This window comes from Sceloporus undulatus, chromosome 3, assembly GCF_019175285.1.
Source record: "Sceloporus undulatus isolate JIND9_A2432 ecotype Alabama chromosome 3, SceUnd_v1.1, whole genome shotgun sequence".
In the NCBI taxonomy this organism is placed as follows: Eukaryota; Metazoa; Chordata; class Lepidosauria; order Squamata; family Phrynosomatidae; genus Sceloporus; species Sceloporus undulatus.
The window spans coordinates 88128718-88138257 of record NC_056524.1 but is presented as its reverse complement, the minus strand read 5'-3'; positions in this window follow the sequence as shown (position 1 = coordinate 88138257).

The following is a 9540-nucleotide window of genomic DNA, read 5'->3' as shown; positions in this document are numbered from 1 at the left end:
CCATGGAAAATTTCCGGCTGAACTCATCCTGCCTTTCCACTGATGTCCTTCTGCAAGTTGATAAAAACCTTCCTTTTTTGGACTGTAGTTTGGCTATGAATTGCTACATTAGTGGATGCAGTTTTTAATCTAGTTTTTCATTTAAATTGCTTCAGTGTTGCATTTGGTTATATCCAGCTGTTGTTCATAGTTACATTGTAAGGGCTTTAAAAGACACATGCACACCAGTTGATTATTTTATCTTGGTACCTGCCTTGAGCTCTTCAAAGAAATGATGGAATATGTATCTGTTGAATAAAGGAAGGAAGGAAGGAAGGAAAAATCTCTGCACCTGAACAAGCATCAGGGTGCCATGGTGCATCCTAGATTAAAGTTCCATAGGTCTGCCCCCTTCCCCCCCATTCACAGAGTCTGTACCATTTAAAAAAATGTTAAAAATCCACAAGATTCAAAAGTTAAAACACATTTAAACAATTTCAGAAATCCCCATGCAGAAGGCAACTTTTTGAGCTGATGTCTGAGTGATTTAGCAGTGAATCAAAGTGATACCACTTCACAAAACTACAAAACTACATGGCACAACTTTCTTTCTTTGGGCCCGTACAGACAGGCCAAAATAAAGTTGCTTCGGGTCACTTTGGAGGTATGCTGTTTAAATGATGCATGTGTCCTAAGAGGCCAGAAGCTGTGCCAAAGCTGTGGTCCAGTCCTTAGGACTGGAGCGTGGCTTTGTCGTGGCTTCTGGCCTCTTAGGACACATGCAACATTTAAACAGAATACCTCCAAAGTGTCCCGCAGCATTATTTTGGCTTGTCTGTATGGGCTCTCTTTCTTTTCTTTTCTTTCTTTCTGCTTGTCACTTTTTGGTTTCGTTATTAAATGAATTTTGTTCATGTTAACATATTATTTATCACTGGAAATTGTTCTAGAATGTTTTTATTATTTTGTTATACCTTTGTATTGTTCATCGATCCACACATGTATTATCATCCATCTATCCATAATGACAGAATTTATTAATGAGGAAGAACAGACACGCTAGGAGAAGTTGTTGCAGTTTGCTTTTGCTTGAGCCTACTGAGAAGGGCAGGATTCCACTTCCTTCTTTCCTATTCCCATTGCAGTTTTACTCATTACACAGTTGGTGACAGAAAACATAACAAATGTCCATTTCCCAAGGTTCCTCTTTCCAGCTCCTCTTAAGTCACTTTAATGAATCAAGTTCACTTTCTTATACATTAAACCTACCAGATGTTGTTGGACTCCAGTGTGGATCATCCACAGACAGCTTGGCCAATGTTCAAAGATGGATCAAGTTGTGGTTCAAGAAAGTCTAAAGAGACACTGGCTCCCCACCCTCAGTACTAAGCAATATACTCATACTGCGCCCCAAAAGTTCTTCACATTTTTCCAACCCTCCTCATATGATCTAATTGAAAATATATTGCATTTGAGGAGGGGGAAATGCAACTGAAATTAAAAAGAGGGTTTCACTTTCCCCACATTTACCTTACCTATGAGTAAGCTGGGTGGTGTGTGGGAGTATCTTGTATTTCACTGTAGTACCGTCTCTCCAGTGGTCATCCGCCATGGGCCTCCATCCAAGCCATCAAGTTTACACTGCTTTAAATGTAGACCATTTTTTCTGGATATGGCGTTATCACCTCTGAGAATGGGCTGGCTGAAAAGGGTTTGCTTCTGCTCTATGTTAGTATTGTTTTTACAACCCTGACTTCTGAGATTTTGGGGGAGTCTTTGTATGAAAAAAATGGTGGGTTTTTGTTTTGTTTTGTTTTTTGTATTCAGAACAGTAGTCCCTCATTCTAGAACACTGTTAGTACAAGACATTCCAGATGGATTGTACTTGAGAAGATGCCAAAATGTCTCAGGATTTCTCTTTAAAACTAACATTAGATTGGTTTTTGTGGGTTTTTCAGGCTATGTGGCCATGTCTAAATGAGTTTCTTCCTGATGTTTCACCAGCATCTGTGCCAGCCACAGATGCTGGCGAAATGTCAGGAAGAAACTCTTACTATTAGAACATTAATGGCCACATAGCCTGAAAAACCCACAAAAAACTATGGATGCCGGCCATGAAAGCCTTTGACTTAACATTAGATTCACTATTATCTAACAATTTGTTTCAGAGCTTAGAAATGTAATGATTTTTGTCATCAAAATTTCTAAGCCAACCTGTACATTTACCCCTACTTTGTTTCCATTGTTTTACTCTAACTCACCAAACTACAAATCCCAGGATTCTGTAGGATATGTCATGGCAGTTAAAGTGATGTTAAATTGCTTTAACTCTGCAGTGTGGCTACACCCTGAGTTATACAACCTAAAGTTACCATTTTAGATTGAATAGAAAGGTGACTGATTCAGCATACTGTAATTTTCAAAACAAGGAGAATAGAGCATATAGGTGATGCTGTATTTTTAAAAAGCTCTCAGATAAAGTATCAACATTAAACAGGAGCCAGTTGGAAATGGGACAAGACTTAGTGATAAATGGGTAGCCTTAAAGAAGAGAAAGCAGAATAGAATAACATAATGGGCTACACAAGTGGCACACAGACATATTTTTATTATTTATCATTCAAATGGGAACATTAAAATTAACTACAAACAATACTTGGTACCTGTAATATATATTTGTTTGCTTTGAAACTGGATTCTCCCTCTATGATATCTGTGCAGAAAAATATGCCAAGCCCTGCTAAGGAATCTGGCTGCTAAACAGCTGATTAGAAGTTAACTATCTAATCTAACCATGGGGTTAGTTGTTAACCATTGAGTTAGTCATTAACCGCCACATAGATTTAGCACATCTCTACATCATAGAAATATCCTGAGAAAGGATGGGTTCAGAGTCAAGAGGTTGTCCTTGCAAAAAGACCTTGATAAAGCATTTATTGTCCAAACAGGTGCCTCTTTGTGATCTCAGCAAATTTTATACTGCAGTCCTAAGGAAGCTTATCCAGGAGTGAATTGTTCTGGCATCATTGGAGACCACTGGTGTCATTTCCCACAATTATACTGGCATCTGAGATTATCAAAATATAGAATTTGGCATAGGCTGAAATGACTCCCCCACCAAAAGCCTAAGCACATTCAGTTTGTACATATATGAGTTCTGATATCCTTATCTCTTCCTCCTCTTCATTTCATTGCCAGTGGAGTGTTGCTCAGCCCTCTCCTTTGGTATGGTGGCATAGATCAAAGAAGAGGACTTTACTGCTGCCACCGCAAGCTGGGAGGGCCCAACCTAATGCCATCCCTCTTCTGAGGTATCACCTGGTATGGGCCACTTCCCTCACACCACCCTAGTGACATCACTACATATTGCCTGATACCAAATTTGTAACAATTTAGTGGCTCTAATAACATTATTATCAAAGCACTTGGGAGAAATAAATCACCAGGAACAGATGACATACCAGTAGAACTGTCTGAAGTTACACAGATAGAATCTATACAAATTTTAAATTCTGTAAACAAAAATTGAAAACAATGGCTCACAGATTGGAAGCATTCAATATATACTCCAATCCATAAGAAAGAGGACATCAAGGATTGCAGTAATCACAGGACCATTGTATTAATTTCCCACACAAGCAAATCAACAGCAAAGACTTTTATTACATATGGGGCAAGAAATGTTAGATGTCCAAGCTAGATTCAGCAAAGGAAGAGGCACTAGGGATCACATTACAAACATACATTGGATAATGGAGTCCACTACAGAATTTCAGAAGAAAATCAGCATGTGCTTTATAGATTATAGCAGAGCCTTTGACTGTATAGATATATTTTTTAAAAGCTATGTATCATTTTCAAAGAAATTGCTATATCACAGCATTTTATCATTTGGATGCACAACCTGTATTCAGGACAAGAGTTAGGACAGAATATGGAAAAACAATGGTTTCCGACTGGCAATGGGGTCAGGCAACGCTGCATTTTATCACCCTATCTGTTTAACTTGCATGCTGAACATATCATACATAAAGCAGGATTAGACTTGGAGGAAGGATGAATGAAAATTGGAGGAAGGAACATCAACAATTTAACATATGTAAATGACACCATATTACTAGCAGAAAATAGCAAAGTCTTGGAATGAGTATTGAAGAAAGTATAAAGGCAGGTTTAGTTGAACATTAAGAAAACAAAAATAATGATCACAGATGATTTGCATAGCTTTAAAGTAGATGATGAAAACATTGAAACAGGTCAAGATTTTTCATAACTTGGAAAACTTTTGTAACATTTTAGCAGCTGTCATAAAGAAAATAGGCTGCTTAGGAATAGTAAGGGGGAGAGGGGGAAAGGAGGAGACTGACACCACGTGACTGCCAAATATTGGGACTGCTGTGGGAGCAACCTATCACACTTGTGGACTAATGGGATAGCAGTGTGATTGTCTGCTTATTGACAGGTTTTTTTTTCCATCAATGAAAAGATGCCCTCTAACAGCGCTTCAGAGACAGCAATTTATCAGAGACAGCATCATCCATGCAATAGGTATTGCCAAATGCACTATTCTCTTGTTAAAATTGTGGTTTAAAACCCATGTGTGATAAGGCACCAATTGCTGTGATGACAGCACTTGTCCAGGAAGTCAAGTGGAGATCTTTTAAATGACTTGGTTGTTGTCATGTGCCTTGAAGTAATTTTTGACTTATGATGACCTTAAAGAAAATCTATCATAAGGTGTTTTGGGCTGAGTGTGTGTGGCTTGACCAAGGTCACTCAGGGATTTCCATGGATGAGTAAGGAATTGAACCCTGGTATTCAGAGTCATAATCCAGGGCTGAAACCACTACATCAGAGTTTGATTGCCTGCTCAGCCACAGTGGCTTTACCATTGGACTACAACTCTGGGGATCAGGATTTGATTCCCTGCTTAGTCATAGAACCCCCCTGGGTGACCCTGGGTGAGTCACACACTCCCAGAAAACCCTGTGATAGGTTCACTGTAGGGATAGCATAAGTTAGAAATGACTTAAAGGGACATCATGTGATATCTGAGTTTTTTAGCTTGGCGTATGGCTTCTTTTCAATCTGAACTGAGTCATGGCAGAGTTGAAATGCAAATACAGGGCACAATGAACTATAAGAATATGTTGGATATGCCCAAAAACTTATCTTACTCCAAATAATCTTTTTCCACAGTGGACAACCAACCAAATACTTCTGGAAACACTTATAGAAGGACATGAGAGGAATAACATGCTATTGTTCCCAAATGATTAGCATTTAGTACCTCTGATCCTGTTGCTGTTAACTGTCCTCAAGTTGATTATGACTCATAGCGAGCCTGTGGATGAGACATCTCCAAGACCGCTGGTCCTCAGTTGTACTGCTCAGGTCCTGTTAATTTATGCCTGTAACCTCACTAATTGAATCTATCCATCTGTCATGCAGTCTTCCTCTCTTCCTTCTTCCTCCCCTAGAATTATTGTATTTTCTAGTGAGTCATGCCTCCTCATGATGTAGCCAAAGTATGACAACCTCAGCTTCGTCATCTTGGGCCCCTTTCACACTAGCGCTTTTGTTCTGGATAGATTCAGGCCGATCCATTCCTCCAATACCAAATATGTCTGGAATGGATGTTTTCACTACCTTTACTCCGATCGAACCTCCCCAGTGCAATTTAACCCGCCTGATGTTCATACTTAACAAGTATCGAGTTAAGATGAAGCCTTTTTATCAATCGCTTTCAATCATTCCCGTGGATTTTTTTGTTCTGTCAATCAAATGTCGCACATATTCACTTCTGCTGTTATCAGTAGTGACGTGTTGCTAGTATCTGCTGCAGTCATTTTTTCATCAACTGCATGGGTGCTTTAATGGAGCCACCTTATTGATCACATTTGATCATTCCTGTGTTTTTTGTTTTTTGTTTAAATCTGATAGAATATGTGCATCCAGTTGATTTGGTAACATGAAGCACCAATGGCCCTGCAAAAGCGAGAGGGGAGGCATGTTCTGCCCAACTGCCCATCCTCTGACCAGGATCAGAGACAAGTTCACATTTCCCAGCACCATGGAAAAATGGGTTTTCCAAAAAGAAACAAGAAAAACAATGCTTTCAGAAAACCCTCAATAAGGGGAATTTGACCCAGATCCACCTTGATTCAGGTGTGCAAAAACCGGCACCAGTGGGAACTACTCACTTATAAACCAGTTTGCTATGAGATCTATAATGTAGTGTGAATGACTCCTTGGTTTCCAGGGAAAGTTCAGGCTTGATCTGTTCTAGGGCCCATTTGTCTTTTTGGTCATCCACAGTATCTTCAGTACTCTACTCCAGCACCACATCTCCAGTTAGTTAATTTTCTTTCTTCTATCAGCTTTCTTTGCTTTCCAGCTCTTACATCTATACATGCTGATGAAGGATATAATAGCATGGATGATTCTTACTTTAGTATATAGTTGTACAGTGGGCCCTCATTATCTGTGTGCTTGCCATCCATGCATTGAAGTATTTGCAGATGGCCTATCGTCCCCAGTGGCAGCATGTACACATGGCCATACACATGTCACACTGCCATCAGGGACGACAAGACTTGAGGTCCTGCATTTTTTGGTATCCAGGAGGGGGTCTGGAACTGATTTCCTGCAGCTACCAAGATCCTACTGTATATCTTTACACTTTCGGATCTTGTTTAGTTCTTTTATGGCTGCCCTTTTCATTCCTATTCTTCTTCTTATTTCCTGACTGCAGTTTTTATCAATGTTTGATCCAAAGTACAGGACCTTTTAAACCATTTTGATTTTCTCATTATCTAAGGCGCGGTATAGACCACCCAAATGTGCCGTGCTCCCGGCGATACTAGGGTTAGGGAGCATGCACCAACCGCATGCTCCCTAACTCTAGTACATTTGGGGACGCCATGATTGTGCAGCACCGACCACATGTCGCATGCATCAGTGACGTCACGGATGTGCAGCGTCCAAATGGTCCTGTGCAGTTGTGATGTAGCCTCACCATCCTATGGCGCTTTGCTGCATCAAAGCTGCACAGCAAGCAGGAGCTGCTTCTAAGTGCTCCTTTTTTGCTGCGCAGCGGTACTATGTCATTTGGTTGTTGCGATAACGCTGCACAGCAGAGAGGCAGTTCCAGTCCGCCTATTGCAGGTGATGTGTACTGGGCGTTAGTTTCAGTTATGTAGATCATATGTGGTCATTATTTTTGTATGTATATGCTCCCTCTGATCCTAGAGGGAGTATATAGCCATCACAGTTGCTGTGTGTTGTATGTCTGATTTCTTACAAGTGTATTCGTGGGCCACCAACTCAAAAAAGTTTCTAAACACATTACACATGGGTGGGTTTAAGAATGAGCTATCCCAACTATTCTCATTCTGTTAAAAGAGACAATGCAAAAGAAGCTTCCTGTTGCCTGCCATGTTTTTTTTCTGAAATAGGAACACCCCCCACCCCCACCCCAGATTTTTTTTTTTTTACCAAAACTGGTAATGACAATATTGTTTTAAAACAAGCTGAAGGCCCAGCCTGTGCAATGGTTTTGAAAAAACAAATATGAAGCAGGTTTTGGGGTACATCTGGTTTTCTTTTGGGCACGTATGTGTGTCCCAGGGTTCTGGACATAATGCAGGGTTGGGAGTTTTATTTCTGTGCATGTATTGCATTGGCAGATTCGCATCCAACTGAACTATTCAGGGTGATGAGAGGTCTAACTTAGACACCTCTTCTCACCAAATCCAGTTCTAGAGCCTTCAGCAGTTTGCTGTGATGCTTTTAACAATCATTTCACACTGAAATCTCTTGGATAAAAGCATACTTACACTCCATCATTATAGAAGAAGTTGACAACGAGGGGTCCAGTGAATCTGTAAGATTATACTGGATCAGTTTCAATTGCTGAGTAGCACTGATGTGGACAAGATTCTGGGGCAAGAAAGGAAGACAACTTGTCCTCTCGATCCCTATCCTTCTTGGCTGGTTGTCCAAGGAGGAGATGCAATTAGACTTCAATTACAAATATCACTTAGTGAGCACTCCTGATGTGGACAAATTGCTAGGGTGAGTGAGGAAGACAACTTGTTTTTTTTATCTCTGTCCTTTCTGGCTGGTCATCCAGGGAAGAAATGCAATCAGATCTCAATTACAATAATGCATCTCTCGGGGAGGGAAATTTTCCATCCTGCTTAGTGATGCAGCCTTTTCTTTAAAAGCCCCCCTGGGACCCACTGGACTTAACAACTATAGACCAGTATCAAATCTTCCTCTTCTGGGCAAGATGATTGGGAGTTGCCTTCCAACTCCAGCCAACTTCAATAATACATACTTTCTAGACCTACAGTATTTCAAACTGGCTTCAGGGCAAGATATGGAATTGATCTTCACTTTAGCATTGACAAGGTGTGGGTGTCCCTGCTGGTGCTTTTGGATCTCTCAGCGGCATTTGATATCATTGACCATGATATCCTCCTGCAGTGTCTGAGGGTGGGTGGGAACTGGAAGCACTGTGCTTCAGTGGTTCTGGTCTTATCTCTCAGATAGTTTCCAGATGGTGGTGCTTAAGAATAGCTACTTTTCAAAAATGTAAATGTTATATGGCATATCAAAAGGTGCCATTCTATCTCCAATGCTATTCAACATCTATATGAAACTGCTTGGAGAAATCATTCAGAAACATGGGGCAGGGTGCTATCAATGTTCAATGACACTCAAATATACTTCTCTAGACCTTCAGTAAAAGCATCAGCTAAGGGCAGTGAATCTCTTCTGAATAAATACCAGGAGGAACTAATGGGCTGGTTAAGGAAAAACAAATTGAAACTGAATCCAAACAAGACAGACGGGCTTACTATCAAGGATCTTAGCCTAGGGTGTCAACCTATCCTGAATAGGGTTACTGTTTGTATCTTGAGGATATTGTTATGTCTGTCACTCCAAATGACAGTCCAGATGCAATGGTCATGAGAGCTTTTTATCAGCTTCTGCTTTTATGCTAGCTGCTTCCCTTCCTAGAATTGGAAGGTCTAAAGATGGTGGTGAACACACTGGTAATTTCAAGGCTGGACTTCTGGAATGTTCTGTACATTAGGCTACCTCTCTACCAAGTTTGGAAACTTCAATTGGTTTAAAGCATGGCAGACAGAATAGGTACTGGTACATCTGAGTGACGTTTGCAGCAATAGTAACATCACTGCAGTAGCTGCCAATTAATTTCCAGGTAAAAGACAAAGTGTTGTTTGTTACCTTTAAAGCCTTGTATGGTTTGGGTCCAAGTTACTTATAGGATTGCCTTTTCCCACACGGTATATTTAGGTCATAAGGGAACAGTAAAGAAAGGTGATAAGAAAATCAGTCCAAACAATGCCTGCAGGGGGCAGGAAGCTGACCTGGTGTCACCCCCCTTCTGGGGTGTCACCCGGTACAGTCCCTACCCCCCCCTGCATCCCCCCAGTGATGCTACTGGATCCCTGTCAGAACAAGCTATGGGGTGACTTCAGTATGATATTACATTGGGTCCTTGGTATCTGCTGGAGTTTCGGTCCAGAA